Genomic DNA, 22,926 nt, shown 5'->3' with positions numbered 1-22,926 from the left:
TCAAGGCAAGGTATTATGTACAATGTACGGTAAATAAATATTTTCTTCACAACTTCAATCGCTGTTCTTTCATCTTTACATAATGCAATAAACGAAGAACCAATCCTTACAAACTATATATATATATATATATATATATATATATATATATATATAGAGAGAGAGAGAGAGAGAGAGAGAGAGAGAGAGAGAGATAGAGAGAGATGTATGTATGTATGTATGTATGTATGTATGTATGTATGTGTGTGTATATGTTTGTGTGTCTGTGTTTGTACCCCAACATCGCTTGACAACCGATGCTGGTGTGTTTACGTCCCCGTAACTTAGCGATTCAGCAAAAGATACCGATAGAATAAGTACTAGGCTTACAAAGAATAAGTGCTGGGGTCGATTTGCTTGACTAAAGACGGTGCTCCAGCATGACTGAAACAAGTAAAAGAGTAAAAGAGTATATATATATATACTAATATATACTTTTGTTATTTACACCACCTGTCCTCGTCTGTTGTTATTTTTTGTATATTCTCCCATATATATATATATATATATATATATATATATATATATATATATATATATACATATATATATCTATCTTTTACGTATATTTCCTTCACTACTTCCAACCCTACAGTTGTGGCCATGCTGGAGGAACCGCCTCTGCATTTGGCACTGAATTTCTATAGTATTTAACTTTTAGTGAATAAGTTTGGTACCGCTGCCCTCAGTTGCGCTTCTTGTTGTGACGTTGGTTCGTCTGGAATCGCAGACATCCCAGGTGCTTCTTGAATACATTTACATTGGTTCTGTGAAATTTCCCAGTTTCTTTGGGCAAGATATGATAAAGCTTGTCGGCCTTGCACACTCTCACTTTTGCCGTTGTCCATTTAACATTTTGATTAACGAACTCAAATTTTTAATTTCGTTATCTGGGGTCATGTCTATGACCAACTTGTTTGTCCTAGGAAAGAAACATTTCACTTTGTGATTGTTTTTACTGTTGTTGATGTTGTTTTTTGTTTCTACACACGTACACACGCGCGCGCCCGCAAACAAATGAACAAGCGCCTAATTTGTTTGTGATTGGCTTGAAACACTTTCCATTTTTCATTTTATGTTTTTGCTGTTCTAAAGTTCACACACACACACATACGTACATGATGTGATGGCCGGAAATTCGTGTTTGAGTATTGCCATCACCTGATCGAAAGTCTCACAGATGCGAAGGCTAGGACCAGCCATTTTTGTGGTTGGTCTTACTTTGTTTTTTTTTCAAGCGATGCCCCTGTGCATGATAGTTTTTCATTGTGGGGAAAGGATTTGCCCAAATCCAATCCCACTCTCTGAACACGGACAACATACACTCGAAAAGAAGAACTAGTCTACATCATTGAAGATCGTCAGTGTCGCAGGTTTTCTCTCAGAGTTTCCCTCTCCCAGGGAGATGTTGTGACAACAAGATAGGAGTCTCCCACTCCCAGTGGACCAACTGCGCGCCTGGACACCAACCCAGGTATTTCCACATACATACATACATACATACATACATACATACAATGCCTGGTACGTTGACCGTCATCAATTCACTGTTTGTTTGTTTCCGTTTTGGCTTGTTTAGTTCTGTTTTTCAATAAAATAGTTTTTAACTATTAATGGTGAGCTACTATAGATATATTTTCTCGGTAAACTTTCCCCGCAGTGAACTTACCTGTAAACCATCCATCCATCCATCCATACATCCATCTACCCATCCATCCATACACACATATATGTACGTACGTACGTACGTACGTATGTATGTATGTATGTATGTATGTATGTATGTATGTATGTATGTATGCAAATGCTTAATTCATACACTACAAATGATCACGATATCAGGAACTGGATAAAGCTGTCAAAAATCTGCAAGACCTTAAGATTTAAAGAATGATGAACAAAACAAGATGCTTTCTTTTACAACCTTGCTACCAAGTAGGTGGCCGAAAAGAGAAAGAGGGCGCGCACACACACAAATGGAAACGTACGACTCCTAGACCGTCATCCCTGTATAACCCTCTGCTTATTCAATGTGTATGTAGCAACGCAACCCTTGAATGGCTCAAGAAAATTAAAGATAAGCCCAAATGCCAATCCATTGTGGAGTTTTACCTCTCGATCTCCAAAAAGCTCCTCCAGAAGGTATTGGATTTTTGTAAAGCATATACAACTATCACTAACGTAGATATAACTATTGCAATGAATGTAAAGAAATCGTTAACTCTTCTTCAAAAAGAATAGAAATGAGCTATTTGATATCGCTGTGGGGAGTCATGATAGGACAGAGAGAGAGAGAGAAAGAGAGAGAGAGGGAGGGAAAGAAAGAGAGAGAGAGAGAGAGAGAGAGAGAGAGAGAGAGAGAGAGAGAGAGAGAGAGAGAGGATCTTTTTGCCCGCTACATTATACATGACCTTACATATCGCCAAAGATGAGTTTGGTCATTCTTTGCTGTAGTGACTGTGGATCGTTTTCAGGTTCTTGTCTAGCATTTTCTTCGTAATGGCTCCTCTAAGCTTTTTCAGTTTCTCAATGTTACCGCTTGCTGTTCACGAGCCCTTGCCATCCATTAAAACAATCACCGTGACTTCCTCTGCCGATTGCTGGATCTTGAACTGCGTAAGGCTTGGAGAAGAGCTACAGCACCATTCCATGAACTAAGCCTTTTATTTACGGATTATAAACACACGGCCATGTTTCCTTCCTTGTCATTAGATTTCAGGTGAAGGACGACACGTCTACATTGACATCAAACGCTTGCAGCGGATGAGAGTAGATCTCCGCCCTTCGCCCTTTTCATCTTCAAATCGGATGTCAGCTACAAAGGTACCTAGTTTTCTCACATTTTCCGATGCCATCACACTAAACACTCTATAGCTTTCTGTGGATGCCGGACGGCCTTCCTCCTTCCGTCGTCATGGATCCCATTATTTGTGAACAATGAGGGAAAACAAGAGCTGCTACGAAGGTAGGGTTACTCGACCAACGTGTGAAAATTGAACGATTTCTCAGTTAATACAAAGAAACGATTATGCTCTCTTTTGCATTACTTTCAGAACAACCTACGTGTGTGTGTGTATGTGTGTGTGTGTGTGTGTGAGAGAGAGAGAGAGAGAGAGAGAGAGAGAGAGAGAGAGACTGTACATGCATGTATGTGTGTACATACACACTAAAACTGTGAAAAGGAAATCTGAACCTAAAATATTTTGTATCATGGAGACAGTTGATCGAAAGTAGGATTAAATTGCATGACAAGCTATTTCGGTTAATTTAATCGAATATCTCAATATAGACGATGGATCCATATTTTGGAACCAGTTTCAGTGCCCCGTTAGCTCTTTGCTTTATTCTTCAGCGCCCAACACTTTCTATGTCCGGTAAGTCCACCGTCATCAATTCATCGCAGGGAAAGTTCACCGTACGAATTCTTTGACATAATTTTTTAACTTCAATTTTTCTGAGTTTTGTTTTTTAATAAAATACTTTTCACTTATTAATGGTGAGATACTACGGATGTGCTTTCTCGGTAAACTTTCCTCGCAGTGAACTGATGGTGGTGAACTCTCCTGCGATGAACTGACGGCGGTGAACTTATTCGTAATCAACACTTTGACCACCAAATAAAACTTCGAATATAAGGGGCAGAGACATTGCAAGGTGTTTGCGATAAGGAGAGAGAGAAAGCGGAAGATGAAGAAATAGAGAAGGTTTAAGGGAGAAAGGGGGGGAGAGAGTGTGTGTGGTTGAAATGAAGGACCAAAGGATGACAGAAAGAAGGAAGAGAAATAGAAGAAGAAAAGCTTGTGTTTAGCGAGATAAGAAAAAAAGAAAACAATAGGAGAAAAAAAAATCCTTTCACCGAGGAGAGAATGAAAAGGAAATATCGAGGGTTGAAGTAACAGTAAGAGAGAGAGTAGGAGAGAAAAGAGACAGCGGTAGCCGAGAGTGGGAGGAGAAAGCGAGTGAGACAGTTGCAGAGGAAAAGGAAGAGACAGACAGAGAGGTAGCGTAGAAATAGATAGAATAAACAATGAATCTAAGAGAGAGAGAGAGAGAAGGGCACAATGTATGAGAACGAGAGAGAGTTAATGTAGGGGAGAAGATTGGGGAAGACGAAATCTGCTGTTTATAAGGAAAATCGTCGCCTGTCGTCGTTGCAGTTCGATTGAAGCTTTCGACACTGATCGAAGGTGACGAAAACATTGAACACCAACAAAAAAAGGCAGAAGAGTTCGAGGGTGAAAGAGTGTTACGAAGAATTGGAAAGGAAAGTGCGAAGTCAGAAATCAGAATCTACTGAAAGACGGGTAACTGAATATTTCTTATGGACCATTTTTTTGTTTTACAAGTTCGTGTGTTTTGTGTCGTTGTTTATGTAAGTTAGACCTCCCGGGAGAGCTCGATCAAAGCGCACATTAATATACCCTTACTTTCACATTACCTCACAGAACCATATGTACATATATTCCCTACACACAAACAGTAATATTCATATATATATATATATATTTATATATATATATAGACTTGCACATGTTTGTGTGTATAAAGGTTGAAAGCGAGATACAGTGAAAGATAGAGAATTAAGGGAGATCAGGAATTAAATAACTATATATAATAAATATTACCCGTTGCCATCAATCTATTGTATGATTTCGTGTGAGGACCCATGTTCATATGGGCCTATTTATATGTATGTGTGTGTCTCCTTAAAACTGGTTAGGGACACTAGCAAGTCTTTAGCTAGTGTATTATATAAACCAAGACAATCACCCTCTATGATTGATTGTTATTGTTTTAGTCCCTAGTCATCACTGATCCAGTAAACCAACGATCAGACGTTCTAACTGTAATCTCGTCTTTGTTTTATTTCATTTGTATTTTCAGGTCTAGTGTATGTAGCGACTACCAATAACCAATATGTTCCTACATTTTTTTAATACGACAGGTGGTATTTGAGGGTGATTTGACTGCTGTTTCTAATAGGCCAAGTGGCTGCATATATGAATCGCACATTGATTCGGCATCAAATGTGGCAAAGAAAGACCACACAGCTTTTAATTGCTGTTTAAGGCCCCGGTCGGTCTTGGTTTAGTAAACCATAGACGTTCCAGCTGTTAACACGCAGCTTTTGTTTTTTCTTCATACATAATTTATCTAGGACTACATCAACCAATGTATCCTTCCTTTCGTTATGTCTTTTTAATTGTAAGGCAGTAGGTTGTGATTTTAGGTAGATTTGGTGGTTATATCTCGTCATTCTCGATGGACCATAGTTTCATCTACGTTATGTACATACACAGTCTCCCTCCCTCTTCTATCTCTCTTTCTCTCTCTCTCTCTCTTTCATTACTTCGGGCAGTAAAAAGATGATATTGCGGAGGCGGTTATAAATCGTAGAAAATCGATTACTTCGGGTGTTTTAGTTTCATTTTTTGGTTCTTTATTTCTTTTTCTCAACAATCACTTCATTTGTAAACTGAAATCTTCCTTCTGTTTGTTTTCATGTAGAGTTGGTAACATATTTTGAGTCTGGAAGAATTGTTTCACTGATTGTAGTCATAATGTGTGTGAATGTGGGATGTATCAATTAAATCACTCAAACCGTATATTCTCAGTAGGTTTGTGAGAATTTGAATAAACATGCTGGCATATGTGTTCGAATTACACAGGGAACTGTTTCCCGTCCATGTAGTAACAGTAGTGTTTTTTTGTTTGTCTTCATTCATTCATTTGTTCAAAGCTTCAGTCTTTTCATCATATACCAGTCTTGATTGTATGAAGAATGTGAGTTTGTGTGTGTATATATATGGTCGTGAGTAAATGTATGTGTGGAAATACATGTGTGTATGCCTATATCAGTGTGTATGTGTACGTATATGTATATTCAAGCTCTCAGAATATATTTTTTAAAATCTTATAAAATATATAAAAATCTTAATAGAAAATTTGTACACCACTTCAAACAATCTACTCACACACATATTGTCCAACTTTGTCCAACCCATGCCAGCATGGACAACGGACATTAAATGATGATGATTGTGTATGTGTGTGTATAGATATAGAATAGACGAAAGAAGTTGCATATAGAATTTTCTTCATGGAGAAATTAGAATCTAAAGAGGGGGTTATATTCCAATCAAACTTAAAGCACCATATTGTTTTTTTAACCTCAATTCCAACCTCATCAACATTTCCAAGCTTCCGCATTTTGGAGTTTTCCAGGTTCACTTAATTCGGAATACTTTCACACCTCTACCCACATTTTCTCTGCCAAATCACACTTTTCATAGACAATTTTTTTTTTACAGTTAAAAAATAATTGCCATTAAGACAAAACTTTAAAACTGTAAAAGGTGAAAAATATTGAACATTTTTCAAAAAGTTTGAAATATAGTGAAAAAAAAAAGGAAATTTTGTAATTTGAGAAAAAGTAATTATCGGTTACGACGATGAAGGTTCCCATTGATCCAATCAACAGTAAAGCCTTCTTGTGTAATTAACATGCAAGTGGCTGAGCGCTCCACAGACACTCGTACCCTTAAAGTAGTTCTCTGGGAGATTCAGCATAACACTGAATGTGACAAGGCTGGCCCTTTTGAATTACAGGTACAACTCATTTTTGCCAGCTGAGTTGAGTGGAGTAACGCGAAATAAAGTGTCTTGCTCAAGGACACAACACGTTGTCAGGAATCGAACTCACGGCCTAACAATTGTGAGCCAGATACACTAAGTACTAAACCGCCTGAAATGATATCAAAATACCAATGAAGAACTTGGGACAAGCTGCCAGGCAAACTGAAGGAGGGAATAATATTCCCAATCCATAAAGGAGGAAGCAGAGCAGATGCCAAAAAGTATAGGCCTATCTCTCTGACTTCACACATCTGCAAAGTCATGGAATGAATAGTCAGAGGGAAACTAATCACATTCCTTTAACCCTTTCGTTCCCGTATTCATTTTGAGATGCTCTGTGTTTCTTTCAATTGATTTTAAATATAACAAAGAATTTAGTAAAATAACTTAGTTATCATTCAGCTAGTGTTAGGAACATAAATTGTGACTAAGGTTTCATGGAAGATTTTAATTCAAAACTTATGAAAACAAGACATTTGTACTACAGAGCCAGAGCTGGTTTCAGCCAGGTTGGTAATGAAAACAACTTGCTGAGGGATACCCAGCATGGTTTTCGACCAGGTAGGAGCTACCTGACCCTATCTGGACAAATGATTGGTATTGAGGTAGTTACTCAACAACTTGAATGTGGACATGATATGCCACAAACTGCGTGATCTCGGCATAGCTGGAAAACTTGGAGAGTGGTTACATGACTTTCTGAAAGACAGAGGTCAGGCAGTGGTAGCCAATGGAGCCACTTTAAAGAAAACACAAATAGTGAGTGGTGTTCTGCAGGGTACTGTCTTGGGACCACTGCTTTTCATAGTGGCCCTCTCATATATGCCCTCCACTGCTTGGATAGCCACTGTTGCTAGCAACACAGACGATATGAAAGTTTTGCAGAAAATACAAAACCCTAACGATGTACACCTGCAGCAGGAGTTGAATTCAATTTACAGATGGGCTGAGGACAATAATAGGGAGTTTAATGCTGGACAATTCCAAGCCCCGCACTACCAGAAGCCAAAAACCAAACGTAAAACTTACAGGCTACACTGGCCCACAGGGGATTACAATCCCAGAACCTAAATTAGTGCGGGACCTGGATATCGACATGAGTGATGATGCATCTTTCCAAGTGCACATTACCAAGATGGCAACAAAGTGCAGATGGCTGACTGGCTGGCTGGCTGGATCCTGTGAACCTTCAGAACCAGAGAAGGAAACCATAATGGTCCTCTGGAGGACATTCATCCTCAGCCGCCTGGACTACAGCTCCCAACTATGGTCACCCCACAATGTAAAATTAACAGCGGACCTTGAAGTAATCCAGCGAAGCTTCACAAAAAAGATCGTCTCATTGCAACAGCTCAGCTATTGGAAAAGGCTGAAACAGCTAAGACTCTACTCCTTGGAGCAAAGGTGGGAGAGGTATGCAGTAATATACGTCTGGAAGGAATTGTGCCAAATTTTGGCATTGAAAGTCACACAAATGCCAGAACAGGTCGCCATTGCACACTGCCTAAGATCCCAGTAATGCTGTTGTTTCAGGACCAGTTGCTGCAACAGCCTGGGCTTCAGGGGCCCATAGTTTTTTAATGTTCTCCCAAAGAACCTGAGGGACATACACAACGAGGATGTGTTTTAAAATCAAAACAGGATCTCTTCCTGCTGAAGTCCCAGATGAACCTACCTTGCGGCAGGAGGCCTGAATGAGGGTAGCGACATCAAGCTCCCCTGTTCACCAAATGCCACATATTGGAGGAGGCTCTCAGTAATAACAGTGTAGCAAAATGGCAGTGCCCCGACATGGCCACAACTTTGAGCTGAAACTGATAAAACAATATGTGTCTATGTGTGTGTCTGTGTGTATATATATATGTCTCTATATATATATATGTATAAGTATATATGTATGTGTATATAGATGTGTGTATGTGTGTATATATATATATATATATATATATATATATATATATATATATATATGCGGACGTTAAACGATGATGATGATGATGATGATATACATGTGTGTAGATATATGTGTATTTGTATGTGTGTATATATACGTGTGTATATATGTGTGTATATATATATGTATATATATATATATATACACACACACACACATATACGTGTCGTCATCATCATCATCATTTAACATCTATTTTCCATGCTGGCATGGGTTGGACGGTTTGACTGGGGTCTGGAGAGCCAGAGGATGCACCAGGCTCCAATCTGATCTGGCAAAGATTCTACAGTTGGATGCCCTTCCTGATGCCAACCACTCCAAGAGTGTAGTGGGTGCTTTTTACGTGCCACCGTCCAACCCATGCCAGCATGGAGGAGTATATATGTATATATGTGTGTGTGTGTGTATGTATATATATATATATATATATATATATATATGTATATAATAATAATATTAGGGATAAAAATCCAAATTTACAGGTAACAACTCAATTAAATTCAGTCTTATGTATATATACGCATCTTACTTTGTTAAAATATTTTAGAAAAATTATATTAATGTGTCCTGCCTGTTGAAATTCCATATAAATATTTTTTGTGCAGCTGTATTTAAATTGATGTAATGACTGCATTGTGCAATTAAATGGAGCCACTTGAAACCGTTGTACTGCATCACTACTTGATATCCTGTTCCTTATTTTGATTTTATTCACCTTACTTCAAGCTGTGCGGATAATACCGGACTGGCTTGGTGCTTCAACTTAAGTACTTAAGTCAACTGAATCTTAATTATTTCTTATGGGGCTTTTAGTTCACAGGTGATCCAACCAATTAGATACACTGAGTAAGTGCTGTAACGGATCACCAGGGCTCCAAGGTTATAGCCAAGACGGGAGTTATGGAACCATTGTAGATTTCCAATATAGCAGATATATAGGGCTCCAAGGTTATAGCTGAGACAGGAGTTATAGAACCATGGGTAAGTGCTGTAACGGATTACCAGGGCTCCAAGATTATAGCCGGGACGTATCTATATATATACTCTGTTGTGTCTGGAGAGAGTCATTCTCTTTTAGTGCCTTATAATTTAACACTCACCAGTAAAATTTCTACTTTCTTTTTTTTTTTTTACTTGCCAGTGAGTGTGTTCAATTATAAGGCACTAAAAGACAGTGACTCTCCCCAGACACAACAGAATATGCTTCAACAACGCACGAACTTGCATAAAGAATCTTGCAAACCAAATCCCAAAACTCTTTCGCCCCAACTTTCTCTCACTCTTTCTTCCTGTTTCTTGAGTAAAGATGCGATGGACTGGCATCCCGTCCAGCTGGGGGAGAACACATACGCTATAGAAACCGGGCCCATAAGCCTGGCTAGGCTTTAAAAGGACACATAAATAAATAAATAAATAAGTACTGTCCATGACTACAATTTCACTTGGTCTGACGAGTCCTCTCAAGCAATTTCACTTGGCCTGACATGTTTTACACTGTTGTTTATATATGTTTGGCTTTTGGTTAGGTATGCTCTTTTACTCCTTTACTTGTTTCAGCCATCTGACTGTGGCCATGCTGGAGCACTGCCTTTAGTCAAGCAAAATGACCCCAGGACTTATTCTTTGTAAGCCTAGTACTTATTCTATCGGTCTCTTTTTGCCGGACTGCTAAGTTACGGGGACGTAAACACACCACCATCGGTTGTCAAGCAATGTTGGGGGGACAAACACAGACTCACAAACATATACATATACGTACATATATGTATATATGACAGGCTTCTTTCAGTTTCCATCTACCAAATCCACTCATAAGGCTTTGGTCAGCTCGAGGCTATAGTAGAAGACACTTGCTCAACATGCCACGCAGTAGGATTGAACCCAGAACCATGTGGTTAGTAAGCAAGCTACTTACCACACACGCAATTTTTTTATTATATTAGCAGGAAATTAAGGTAATGAGCTGGTGGAGTTGTTAGTTTATTGGCCAAAATGCTTAGCTGCATTTATTTCAGCTCTTTACATTCTGAGTTCAAATCTACGCAAAGTAGACTTTACCTTTTATCTTTTCGGGGATGATAAAACAAAATACTGGTCAAGCCCTTGAATTGATGTCATCATCTGTCCCTCTCCCCTTGAGATTGCTGGCATTGGGCCAAACTTTGAAAGAATTCTTTAGTAGGAAATTGTTTGTTATTAATGACTTTACCTAGTGGCGGTCAACCTTTTTTTTTTTTTTATCACTCTCCATTCAGGATTGAAATCAGTTCACTGAAACCTGTCGTGCCTCATCAGAAACTTGTCTCCAATTCTATGATATTGTCCACTGTCACAAGATACAATTATTGTTTACTGGAACGGTGGACTTTGATACAAATAAAGCTATAAATATTAGATTCAAAAACCCTTCCAATTGAAATAGTCAATGACCTCTTTTGTCTTTTTCCGTCTAAAGGATTTTTTTCTTTTAACCGATTATTTACATGTTATTATTTTTAGCTTTATTTGCTTCAAGATCCATTTCACAAACAAATTCTTTCATGTTCTCTAAGTTTATAAAAAATCTTAGGCATTGTTGCATGGTAAGAAGCTTGCTTCGCAACCACATAGTTCCAAGTTCAGTCCTACTGTGTGGCACCTTGGGTAAGTGTCTTCTACTATAGCCTCAGGCCAAATGAAGCCTTGTGAGTGGATTTGGTAGACAGAAACTTAAAAAAGCCTGTCATATATGATAAACTCTCCCATCATTAGACGACGTACGAGGGTTGGGCAGTTTCTTGCCGAACTACCACACAGATAATTTGTTTATAGGGATCAAATGGTTGTGTACACATAAGCTCACTCCCTCCATTAAATCAACATAACCTGTACAGGTGCACCATGTGCCACATGTGGGATGAGGAAATGATCGCAGAGCAATGTGATATAAAGTGCTTTCCTCAAGAAAGTCATGTGACAGTTTTGAGGCTCCCTTGGTGGGATTTGAACTCAGAATATAGTGACTTTGAAGAAATATCACAAGGCATCTAACTATAACAAAAATAATCCTTTTCTTCTAAAGTCACAAGGCCTGAAATCTTGCAAGGAAGGGGATAGTTGGTTACAGTGATCCCCAATGCTTTTATTGGTGCCTATTCTTTGGGCCCCAAAAAGATGAAGACTAAAGGCTGTGCTCCAGCATGGCCACAGTCAAATGACTGAAACAGAGTAAAAGAGAGATTATGTAACAAAAACAAAAAGAAAATCTTCTGTCACTCTCCCCAACGAAGTCAAAACTCAAAGTCTCTAAAGCAGACATGGGCAACCCTTTATGAGAAGTGGACCACATAAGACATGGCTCACCAACAGGTGGGCCACACTGTTAAAAAAAAAAAATCAACTAAATTTTAACAAACATTATTTTCCATGTGAAATTAGGCATGCTGTTCAGAAAGTCCCACGGGCCACAGTTTGCCCATGCTTGCTCAAAAGGCAACCAGCTAAATCAGCTATTTGCTCTAAAATATTGCTTCTCAACTTTATCTATGTCAAGGACCCTGAGGAAATATTTGATTTATTTTTACAAAAGTAATAGAACAGTCAAAGATCCAAGAATTAATTTTCTCAATATTTAAAAAAAATTAAACTACAATAGTTCTGAGGAATAATCAAATTCTTGGAGTAGTTAATGGAGCATTTTTTTTTTTTCTTTTTTCTTTTCAAAGTTAATAATTTTATTCTGAAGAGTGGTTTTAATAAAGTTTATACTATTTCTCTTTGTTACATCCTTTGAAATGCAATCCTGCATTCCCAGGGAGAGCAGGCAATTTGGATTGGGGGCCTCTGCTCGAAAGATAAAGTGTAAAGCGAAATAGGGAAGATAGGGAAAAAGAGAAATGTTCATTGATAATCTTTTAAAAGGGATCTGACATATGGTCGCTCAATCTGCTAAAAACAGCAGCTGAACTTCTCACAAATCACAATCTGCAGTTTTAATAAGAGTTACACTGAATGACATAGTCTCTTATATAACAAACCACGAGATCAAGTAATACCAGTATTAATGCTTCTTGCGTAGAACGACCAGAAGAGTTGTGGCTTCCATTAACAATAGTTGTGGTACCATATTACATAAACTTACAGGCATATACCCCCCCCCCATACGCACACATACACGATACCAACACTGTGTTGTACGCACACATTCAGATACATTCATACATGTATAAACTCATATTAGCATCCCTCTTCTAACAAACATACACGCGTATAATACACACACACACACTCATGTACACACGTATAAACTCATATTAGCATCCCTCTTGTAACAAACATACACGCGTATAATACACACACACACACACACTCATGTACACACGTATAATTCGACAAACACATCTCCATCATGACGTTCATATACACACACCACGTTCAAGGACACATACACACCATTACATCGGCTCGCACATGACATACATACTCATAGACAGTCATACACTCACTAATTCAAATGTATACACACGGATACACAATCATAAACACACAACACAGGCGATATATATATATATTCAGTCTTACGTAGACAACCGCTCATGTAACATATGGTAGAGAAGTCATCATTCCAACCCAACCGACGCCTCTCTCTCTCCGCTACCTCTTTCTCCTCTTCCTCCTCCTCTTGCTGCTGTTTACATTTAAAGAGACCATATGCTCCGTTTATTAAAATTCGACCATTGTTTTCCTCGCTTCCATTCAACCGGCTGTTGTTTACGGTTTCATTATATTTATATTATATAAATCCGCCTTTTTTATTTCTCTTGTTTTCTTCGTTGATTGTTTTGTTATTGTGTTTCTCAGAGAGCCTGCGGAAGTCACAATCACAGCCGTTTTCCAGAGACCACAGAGATGATAGTAATACATTTCTTCCTGATACATTTGGTGGTTGTGATTGGGAAGAGACCGCAAGTGGAACCAAGCGAAGACTAGTTCAGTCCTTGCTGCCCCACTCAAACCCTGTGATTATGTTGATGATACGGAAATGGATTTAGTAGAATTTGCAAAATCTCCGAGTAGCTCCTTGTTTCTGCACGAGGCAAAGCATCTCTGATCTTTATTTCACTCAAATATGAATATATATATATTTTTATTAATATTTAACAAAAGCAACAAAGTGAATCAAGAGTCGAAAGTTTCGTGCATGGCACTTAACAAACTAATTTGATAAAACTCTCGCACCTCTGCTGCTTCTGCTAAATATTAATATATTTCCAGAGAGAGATTGGTATAGACAAAAGTAATGTTTATGTTAATTTTTTTTTTAATATCTGGCACAATATGGGTAATGATGGGGGCATTATCAGGGCTGGTGGATTCCGCACTTCGCGAATACGCGGTATGTGAGTCTTTCACAATTACATTATCGTAATTGTGGGACCAATTAAAAAAATACGCATTGTATATTTTGTGATTCGATGTAAATGTATATTATAAATATTATACCTAGTGAAAATAACATGTAGGTTTTGATAGTTACAAAGGTTTCTGCGACGTCATTGCTTTATACCTCATTCTCTTCTTTGACACGCGAGCTCAGATTAAGTCTACTGCCGGACAAGTACAATTCTATGCCTCCATTCACATTGAAGATGGATTATAGGAATATAACTCGGCTAAGATACACCTCGAAGGACGAAAGATAAAGAAGTGTAACCCCCATCTTTTGCAGTAGGCTGCAGTGTCTGATTCACATAAAAAAAAGCCAGCCTCTCGACCCCTACCATCTATAGTCTCCGTGCACTTGCAGCAAGATGATTAAAACCTTATCCAAAGCGGTGAATCTCTCTCTCCTTAACGGCAACTTGTATGATTTTCGTAAAGCTAGAACTACTGGGGACCTACTATTCTATATCACTCACCAGAGGATCACTCGCTTACGAAAAATTTCATGAAATCAGTGTAGTTACTTCTCTTTATTTTCAACAAGGCATTTGGCCATGTTTGACGCGTGAATATGTCTGCCTGTGTGAGCTCCATATGTCTCTTGTAACTTAGATTAATGGCTTCTGTTAGATTACACCATCGCGTCATGAGTCGACAGAGTTCGTTCGCACTCTCATACACATACACACACACACACACACACACACACACACACACACACACACACACACACACACACACAGCCTCTCTCGCTCTCTCGGCAACTCTACCAACTCTTGCGTACCTCAGAGCTCGGTTTTTCCCTTCAACGGCGACTTGCCATCACCTCCAACTATGCCAACTTCTACCTCCCCCATACAGTTAATACCACTCTTTACTCCTCCCTAACTTTCTACGCCCATGTATCATCCACATGCAACCTAGATACTTCATGCCTGGCCTGTTATGACACCAGGAAGTGAAACTCCATACACCTGCTCCAATATGGTCATGACAATCTTGTCTCTTTCAACAACAAAAAGACGCAATCACAGCAGACCACCCACCACCGCCTCCAAATATAGACAACAGGGAGCTAAAACCATAAGCGTAGCTGGATGGGAACGATAGGGGCAATCCACCTGGAGCGATACTTTTATGGGGGATGGCACTTTTGGGTCTGTCGTATAAGTCTGTATTAGGGATTGGAAGAGCAGGAGTGGCGGCACACACACACTCTAGCTATGCCGCTAAACAGAAGCTCCCAATGTCATCACAAATGTAAAGGTCTCGCCATGAACGAGGATCTCTCCTGGTGAATATGCATCATCAACATGGCAGACTGCTTCCTCTTCAGAGCCAGAAAAGACTTCACTCTTCAATGGTCAATCTTCTCTGGCGAAACCCACGATATTTTATCGCTTACATGTCTGGAGGTGCATCTAAAGCAGCCGTTCTCAACCGAGGTCCACATGACCTTTGTAGGTCCATGTAAGATCTTGTTAATGTTTATGTGCAATAAATTGGTTATGCTTCTATAACACACAAAATATATTAATACAATTCTTAATATTATATAAATATAATGTGATTTTTTTTAAAACATCGAATGGCTAAGAGCGTCTACCTGAATAAAATAAGAAACAAAGAGGTCTACAGGTAAAAAAGAAAATGCTTGAAAAACAGATCTAAAGGAAGGCCACATGGCTGATTGGCTTGAATTCACTCACCAATTGCTTTGACTTCTGGCGCACAAACATGCTTTCTCCTTTTTTTGCTTTTTGCTTTTCTGTTGCCACTACGTGACCTCTGCTCCTGACAGCTGACTGGTCTGTCGGCGTTCATATCGTGTTCACCATTTTGCGAAAGCTCATCGTGCATTGGCGAAAGATGTACATAGCGACGAGAAATCGCCAATAAATGGGTACGTCGAACATAAAATATATATTGTGATATCTCACACGAATTGCACAGGTTTCTGTTTTCTTATCCATCTCGCCATTGTAAATACAGTGAGCCAATAGTTGGTCCACTGGAAACATGACCAACGACGCTATTTTGAGCAGAATAGCCGAGACCTACAACCAGCGACGCTATTGTGAACAAAATGACTTAAACTTATAAGCAACAACGCTATTGTTCATAAGATGGCCTAAAAAATAAATTCCCATTGAATTTATTAATATCACACGAACTTAATTGATTCCGTTGACTTCTATCTCTTTCATCTTTTATGTTTGATTGTGTGCGCGTGTTTGTGTCCGTGCTTTCGTATATGTATCAATATTTCCATGTATGTGTATGTTTCCGTGTCCGTGTACATTTGTGTATGTATCTGTGTGTATCTATGTGCGTGTGTGTGTGCCGGCGCGCGCGTCTATCAGCCATTGTTCTTCTGATCTCAGATTAAATATTTCCAAATATATATAAATATTAATATTTAATATAGATACACATACACACACTCATTTATGTATGCATATCTATGAAGGTAACTGCATGTAATTTCCTCATCTTTGCTGGGGACTTATTATTATTTCATATAGAATTATGACTCATACAGTATATTCCCCGTATACACACACACACACACACACACACACACACACACACACACACACACACATATATATACGGTGAGTCAAATGACTGAAACAAGATATATATATATATCTTGTTTCAGTCATTAGACTGTGGCCATGCTGGGGCACCGGCTTGAAAAACTTTTAGTTGAATGAATCGACCCCAGTACTTTTTTTTTGCCTAGCCTGGTACTTATTTTATCGATATGTTTTGCTGAACTGCTAAGTTATAGAGACATAAACACACCAACACTGGTTGTCAAGCAGTACTAGGAGACAAACACTAAGACACACACAGATATATATATATATATATATATATATATATATATATATATATACACACACACACACACAACAGGCTTCTTTCAGTATCCGTCCAAATCCACTCACTTCTATAGCCTTGGCCTGTGGCTATAGAAGAAAGCACTTGCCCAAGGTGCCATGTAGTGGGACTGAACCTGGAACCATGTGGTTGGGATGCAAACTCTTAAACTGCAACTTATGTATGATGATGATACACATTGACAACCTTCACTTGTTGTTTAGATAAGAGTATATATATATACACACACACAAACAGCCTTAAATACATCCTTGACCAATTCATGCATGAAAAAATTGTTAAACAAACAGTTTATATATGTGGTTGTATGCAGTGTATTGCATTTTACATGGCACTCAGCCATAAAATAGCTGGGACGATAACCCTGAGATGGGCTGGCATCCCATCCAGAGATGTGTGTTGTAATTTCATACACTACAGCAACCAGATTAAGCTCCAGCCTTATGAGTCCCAGAGACCCTGACAGGCCTAACCTGAGTTCAAATCCTGCTAAAATCAAGTTTCTTTCATTTCCCCTCAGTGATGTCTATAAAATAGGTTTTAGTTTAAATACTAGGTTGATCTAATTGACTACATCACACCCAGCATTTGAAGTCTTGCACCCATGTGTCAGTGTGTGTATGTCTCTGTATGTGTGTAAGCACATGTGTGTGTGTATGTACATATATGAGTATGTGTGTTTGTGAGTATGTACGTGTGTATGCATGTGCATGTTTATGAGTATGTGTGCAGGCATGTACCTGTGTGTGTGTATGTATTAACAGCCATCCATCAAACCTGCAAATGGAGCAGGGTATACCGGTAGCATGTCTAAACTCTTGATTCAAAGATTATCAACTCTTTTGGCAAACCTTACACCTGGTTATTTCCGTCAGACATCCTGACATTGTCTTTCCTCTAACTCAAATGAGAGAAACCTCATTGATAAGCATGAAGACAAACCCATTAGCATCTAAACTGATCATATCCATGCCAAATATTCTACCTGTTTTAAGTTCAAAATGTCCAGATCCTTCTCATGCATATCCTACAATGTCATTCTAAAAATAGTGACATCATCGAAATCTCAAAGCTACAAGATAATACAGGATTAATTCCAAAGAGTAAGGTGCCGGCATGGCTGTGTGGTAAGAAGCTTGATTCTCAACCACATGGTTCTGGGTTCAGTCCCATTGTGTGGCACCTTCAGCAAGTGTTTTCTATAACCTTAGGCCAACCAAAGCCTTATGAGTGGATTTGGTCAATGGAAACTGTAAGAAGCCCATAGTGTGTGTGTATGTTCTTTGTGTCTGTCTTTGTCCTCTATCACTCTTTGACAATCAGTGATTGTGTGTTTATATCCCTGTAACTTAGCAGTTGGGCAAAAGACAGTGACAATAAATACCAGATTTGAAAAAAACCAGGGGGAGAAAAAACCGAAAAAACTGGGGTCAATTCATTTCACTAAAATTTCATCCAGGCAGTACTCCAGCATGGCCGCAGTCTAATGACTGATACAAGTGAAGCATAAAAAAAAGCAATACATTTAACAGATTAATTTGAATGCTAAAGAGTTATGCCTTGGCTAAATATTCTATTTCATTTTCTGTTACATTGTCAGGAACCACAGACACTTGCCATTCCATATACATATGGTGCATGTTGTTGTTGTTGTTGTTGTGTAGCACCAAGTCTGGCATAGGTAGTTTATCAGACAACTGTGTGCTCAACTGATCTATATCTTTGGCCATGCCATACCATCATATATTGGAGGATCATACAAGAGCTTTGACAGATGACACTTGGCAGATGGACTGTTTATTGATTTGGACAGCTGTGACTCTGACATATGTGTAGACATACATATATGCATGTATATACACATAGACACATGTGGTTGTGTATGTGTGTGTGTGTGTGTATATATATATGTATATATATAGATAGATAGATAGATAGATATACACATACTTAAACTTATGTATATATAAATATTGGTTTCAAATTTCAGCACAAGGCCAGCGATTTCGGGGGAAGTATCTTCTACCATAGCCTTGGGCTGACCAAAGCCTTATGAGTGGATTTGGTTGATGGAAACTGAAAGAACCCCATTTTGTGTGCATGTGTGTGTGTTACTGTCTCTCTGCCTTGTAGACATATATATATATGCATATATATATACACATAGACACATGTGGCTGTTTTTGTGTGTCTGTGTGTGTGTGTATACATATATACATATAGATAGATAGATAGATGTACACATACTTAGACACGTGTATATATAAGTATTGGATTCAAATTTTGGCACAAGGCCAGCAATTTCAGCAGAAGGGGCTATGTCGATTTAACTAACCCCAATGCTCAACTGGCACTTATTTTATCAACCCCAAAAGGATGAAAGACAAAGTTGACCCTGGCTGCATTTGAACTTAGAACATAAAGGCGGGTGAAATGCCACTAAGCATTTTGCTGACAATTCTGCCAGTTTGCCGCCATATATGTATCTACTATAATAATACTCTTGTGTATTTCTCTGTCACAACATACGAATAAGGAAGGAAGGGGGGATGGCAAACTTAGTAGTGGGATGATGGAAGTTCTACGGTCAAAAAAAATCAAACAGCTTTTCAACTCTGCATGAGTATATGTGTGTGTGTATGTAAAAGGGAGTCATATGAATGTGTGTGTGTGTGTGTGTGCAATGGAAGTGGGATGGTGAACATTCAATGCTGAAAAGAAAAATCAAACAGCGTTTCAACTCTGTGTGAGTGTATGTGTGTGTGTGTTTGTACAAGGGAAGTAACTGAATGTTTGCGTGATTATTTTGTACCTTATTTATATATAAAATACTACAATTAACCCTCAGTTTTGATGGCATGGAGTCAGCTAGTATATAAATATTAACATATGCACATGTGTGTCTCATCATTGTTGTTTTAACGTCCTCTTTCTCATGCTTGTATGGGTCAGATGGAATTTGCTAAGGTGGATTTTTTTTACAGCCAGATGCCCTTCCTGTTCCCAACCCTCAACTGCTTCTAAGTTAAGGATAATTTTTCCCTATGTTCTGACATGTTCTTCCAGGAAGATTATAAATGAAGGATATTGGTTGAATGATGGTGACACTTGGTTTAGAACTATCTTGCAAAATCAAGACAGAGAGACAGCAACACACACACATGCACACAAAATGGGCTTCTTTCAGTTTTCATCTACAAAATCCACTCATAAGGCTTTGATCAGCCCAAGGCTATGATAGAAGACACTTGTCCAATGTACCATGTAGTGAGACTCAGCCCAAAACCCTGTGGCTGAGAAGGGAACTTCTTACCACACAGCCACATACAATATTGCAAGCAAGGACAGGTTAGATAATTCAGATGTTTAACCCATATTTGCCCATAAAGAAATGAAGTCTTAATTTCACTGTATTTAGATTAAATGTTATGGTAAGCTTTCACAATCTGGAAGAGAAGGACAGCATGCAACTGTTAGCTACAGGTGTCGATTACCTACCGTATGCTCAGTCAAATGCTTCCCGGCGAGTTCATGTCCAAACAAGCAGGAGCAGGTTTTGCGTTACAAAAACGCAACCAGGGGTATATATGGGTTAACTCAGAAAGCAGCTATAAGAAATTGTATGAAGGCGATTTTCTCCTATAGAAACTGAGGTTTTGAACAAACAAAAAAATCCATAAGTTTTACTTTTGTCAAAGAGTATAAGTAATAATAAAAGTGGAGTTTATGGAATTACATTTATCCCACTGTAAATACTATAAGCTCAACTTCTCAATTATTATTATTATTATTAATATTATAGAATATTAGAGAGAGAAAGAAAGAAAGAGATGTGTGTGTGTATATATATATATCATCATTTTCTTTATTAAATGATGATGATATATACACATGTCTCTTTCTCATATATATGTATGTGTGTGTGTATATATATATATATATACACACACACACACGCATATATGTATGGTATGTATACATACACACACAGACATGTAGAAAAGTGTGTCCATGCATATTCATGTCTTACATTACCATTTGATGTCCTCTCAAGTAAGATTGAATAAATAAAACAAGAATCCAATTTGTTCCACACACACACGTTCTGTCAACTTCTATGGCATTCCTTTACACATTCTTCAAGACATTCTTCAGCGTATTAAAATGATGTTCCCATTGGTAAAATTACCAAGTTTCCTCCAGTATTTCCTCTTGTCTAATGAAAAGAAGTTGGGTGGGGGGCAACAAAGACTTCATTCATCATTCTCTTGGCTAGTGTTGTTAGCATGGAAATGTGATTTGACATAATGGTGTGGTTATTATTGTAGCTGGTGTGGGATAGTGGTAGTGATGATTGTGGTTGCAATGGTATAATAGTGCAGTGGTGTGCTAGTTTCAGGTATTTGTAGAAATTGTGGTGCACTGGGAGTGTACTGATTGCAGTAACTGTAGTAGTGGCGTTTGCAGTAGTTGGGATGTAGTTTGTTGTTGTTGCTTTTTTTACTGTTTTCTCTATCCATCTACATTTTTATCTTTGTATGTGTGTGAGAGAGAGGATTCATTCAACTAAAAATTCTTTAAGGCAGTTCGCTATCATGGCCACAGTGTAATGAGTGAAACAAAGGAAAAAGAAATATGTATATGTGTCTGTCTGTCTGTTTGTCTTTCTCGCCCTCTCCTCTCTCTCTCTCTCCACACATTTTTATCTCTATGTCTCTCATGCTGCAGTATTCGAAGTAATTTAATTTGTGTGTGTGTGTGTGTGTGTGTGTGCGTATTCCTGGTGTCTATTTCATCGAAAATGGACAAGTTAGATGCAGCAGTAAGAACTGAAATCAAAGATGGTGAAGAATGATTCTGAGATTCTGGAAAAGGAAGAAGACAATCACACTGTTGATGAGGGTGGTGGGATGATGGTGGTTGGTTATAGGAAACATGACGCTAGTGACAGCAGTTAATATGATCATGGTGATGATGATGATGATGACAGTGGTATTGATGTGACTGAAAGATGTTGACAATGATGGCAATCGGAATGATGCTGACTGTGATTAATTATAAATGAAATGATAAAAGAAGAGGAAGAAGAAAGTGAATTCAAAAATGGAAATTAAACATGGCAGCTGTTGAAGAGAGAGAGAAAGAAAGACAAAGGAACAAGTAAAAAAAAGAAAAAAAGAAGGAAAAAATAAACCAGTTGTCTTTATTGTTCTCTGCAATTCTCTGTGACTCTGTGTGATTCTCTTGTCCAATATGTTGTTGCTGCTGTTTCTGGTGTTCTTTGAAATGAAGAGTCTTTGAGTGTTGAAAACAGCTGTTTACATCTGCCTTGCATTTATTTTGGTTCAATTATTTATTATTAGAGATGAAAACAATTGAAAATGAGCATGGCTGTGTGGTAAGAAGCTTGCTTCCCAACCACATGGCTCTGGGTTCAGTCCCACTGCATGGCACCTTTGGGCAAATGTCTTCTACTATAGCCTCAGGCTGACCAAGGCCTTGTGAATGGATTTGGTAGACAGAAACTGAAAGAAGCCCATCGTATATATATATATATATATATATATATATATATATCAAGGCAGCGAGCTGGCAGAATAGTTAATGCAAAGGCAGTGAGCTGGCAGAAACGTCAGCACACCGGCGGGGAAATGCTTAGCGGTATTAAGTACCAGTGAAACACTGGGGTTAATGTAATCAACGAGTCCCCTCCCCCAAAAGTTTCAGGCCTTGTGCCTATAGTAGAAAGGATTAGTATTATTATTAAGGTGGTGAGCTGACAAAATTATTATTGTGCTGGACTGCATTTCATTCATCTTTATGCTTTAAGTTCAAATTCTGCCATGGTCGACTTCACCTATCATCCTTTTGGGTCAGACAAAATAAGTATCATTTGAACATCAATGTAATTGCCTAGTCCCTTCCCTTGAAAGTGCTGGCCTTGTGTCAAAATTTGAAACCAATGTTAA

General features: G+C 38.4%; 2 protein-coding genes across 2 annotated transcripts in view; one reads left to right on the top strand and one right to left on the bottom strand.

Moving 5' to 3' along the window:
• Positions 1–16,108, bottom strand: part of LOC106882734 (ribosome biogenesis protein WDR12 homolog) — a 103,036-nt gene extending 86,928 nt beyond the window's left edge. The window contains exon 1 of the mRNA XM_089358028.1: positions 15,760–16,108. The gene's annotated coding sequence lies outside the window, so the exon portion shown is untranslated. The remainder of the gene's footprint in view (positions 1–15,759) is intronic.
• Positions 4,101–22,926, top strand: part of LOC106867894 (ferric reductase SjCytb561) — a 29,092-nt gene continuing 10,266 nt past the window's right edge. Inside the window, exon 1 of the mRNA XM_014912961.3 lies at positions 4,101–4,343. The gene's annotated coding sequence lies outside the window, so the exon portion shown is untranslated. The remainder of the gene's footprint in view (positions 4,344–22,926) is intronic.

This window comes from Octopus bimaculoides, chromosome 9 (genome assembly GCF_046866305.1).
Source record: "Octopus bimaculoides isolate indiv1 chromosome 9, ASM4686630v1, whole genome shotgun sequence".
Taxonomy (NCBI): Eukaryota; Metazoa; Mollusca; class Cephalopoda; order Octopoda; family Octopodidae; genus Octopus; species Octopus bimaculoides.
The sequence above is the reverse complement of the archived record's forward strand: the minus strand, read 5'-3'. Positions and strand labels throughout refer to the sequence as shown.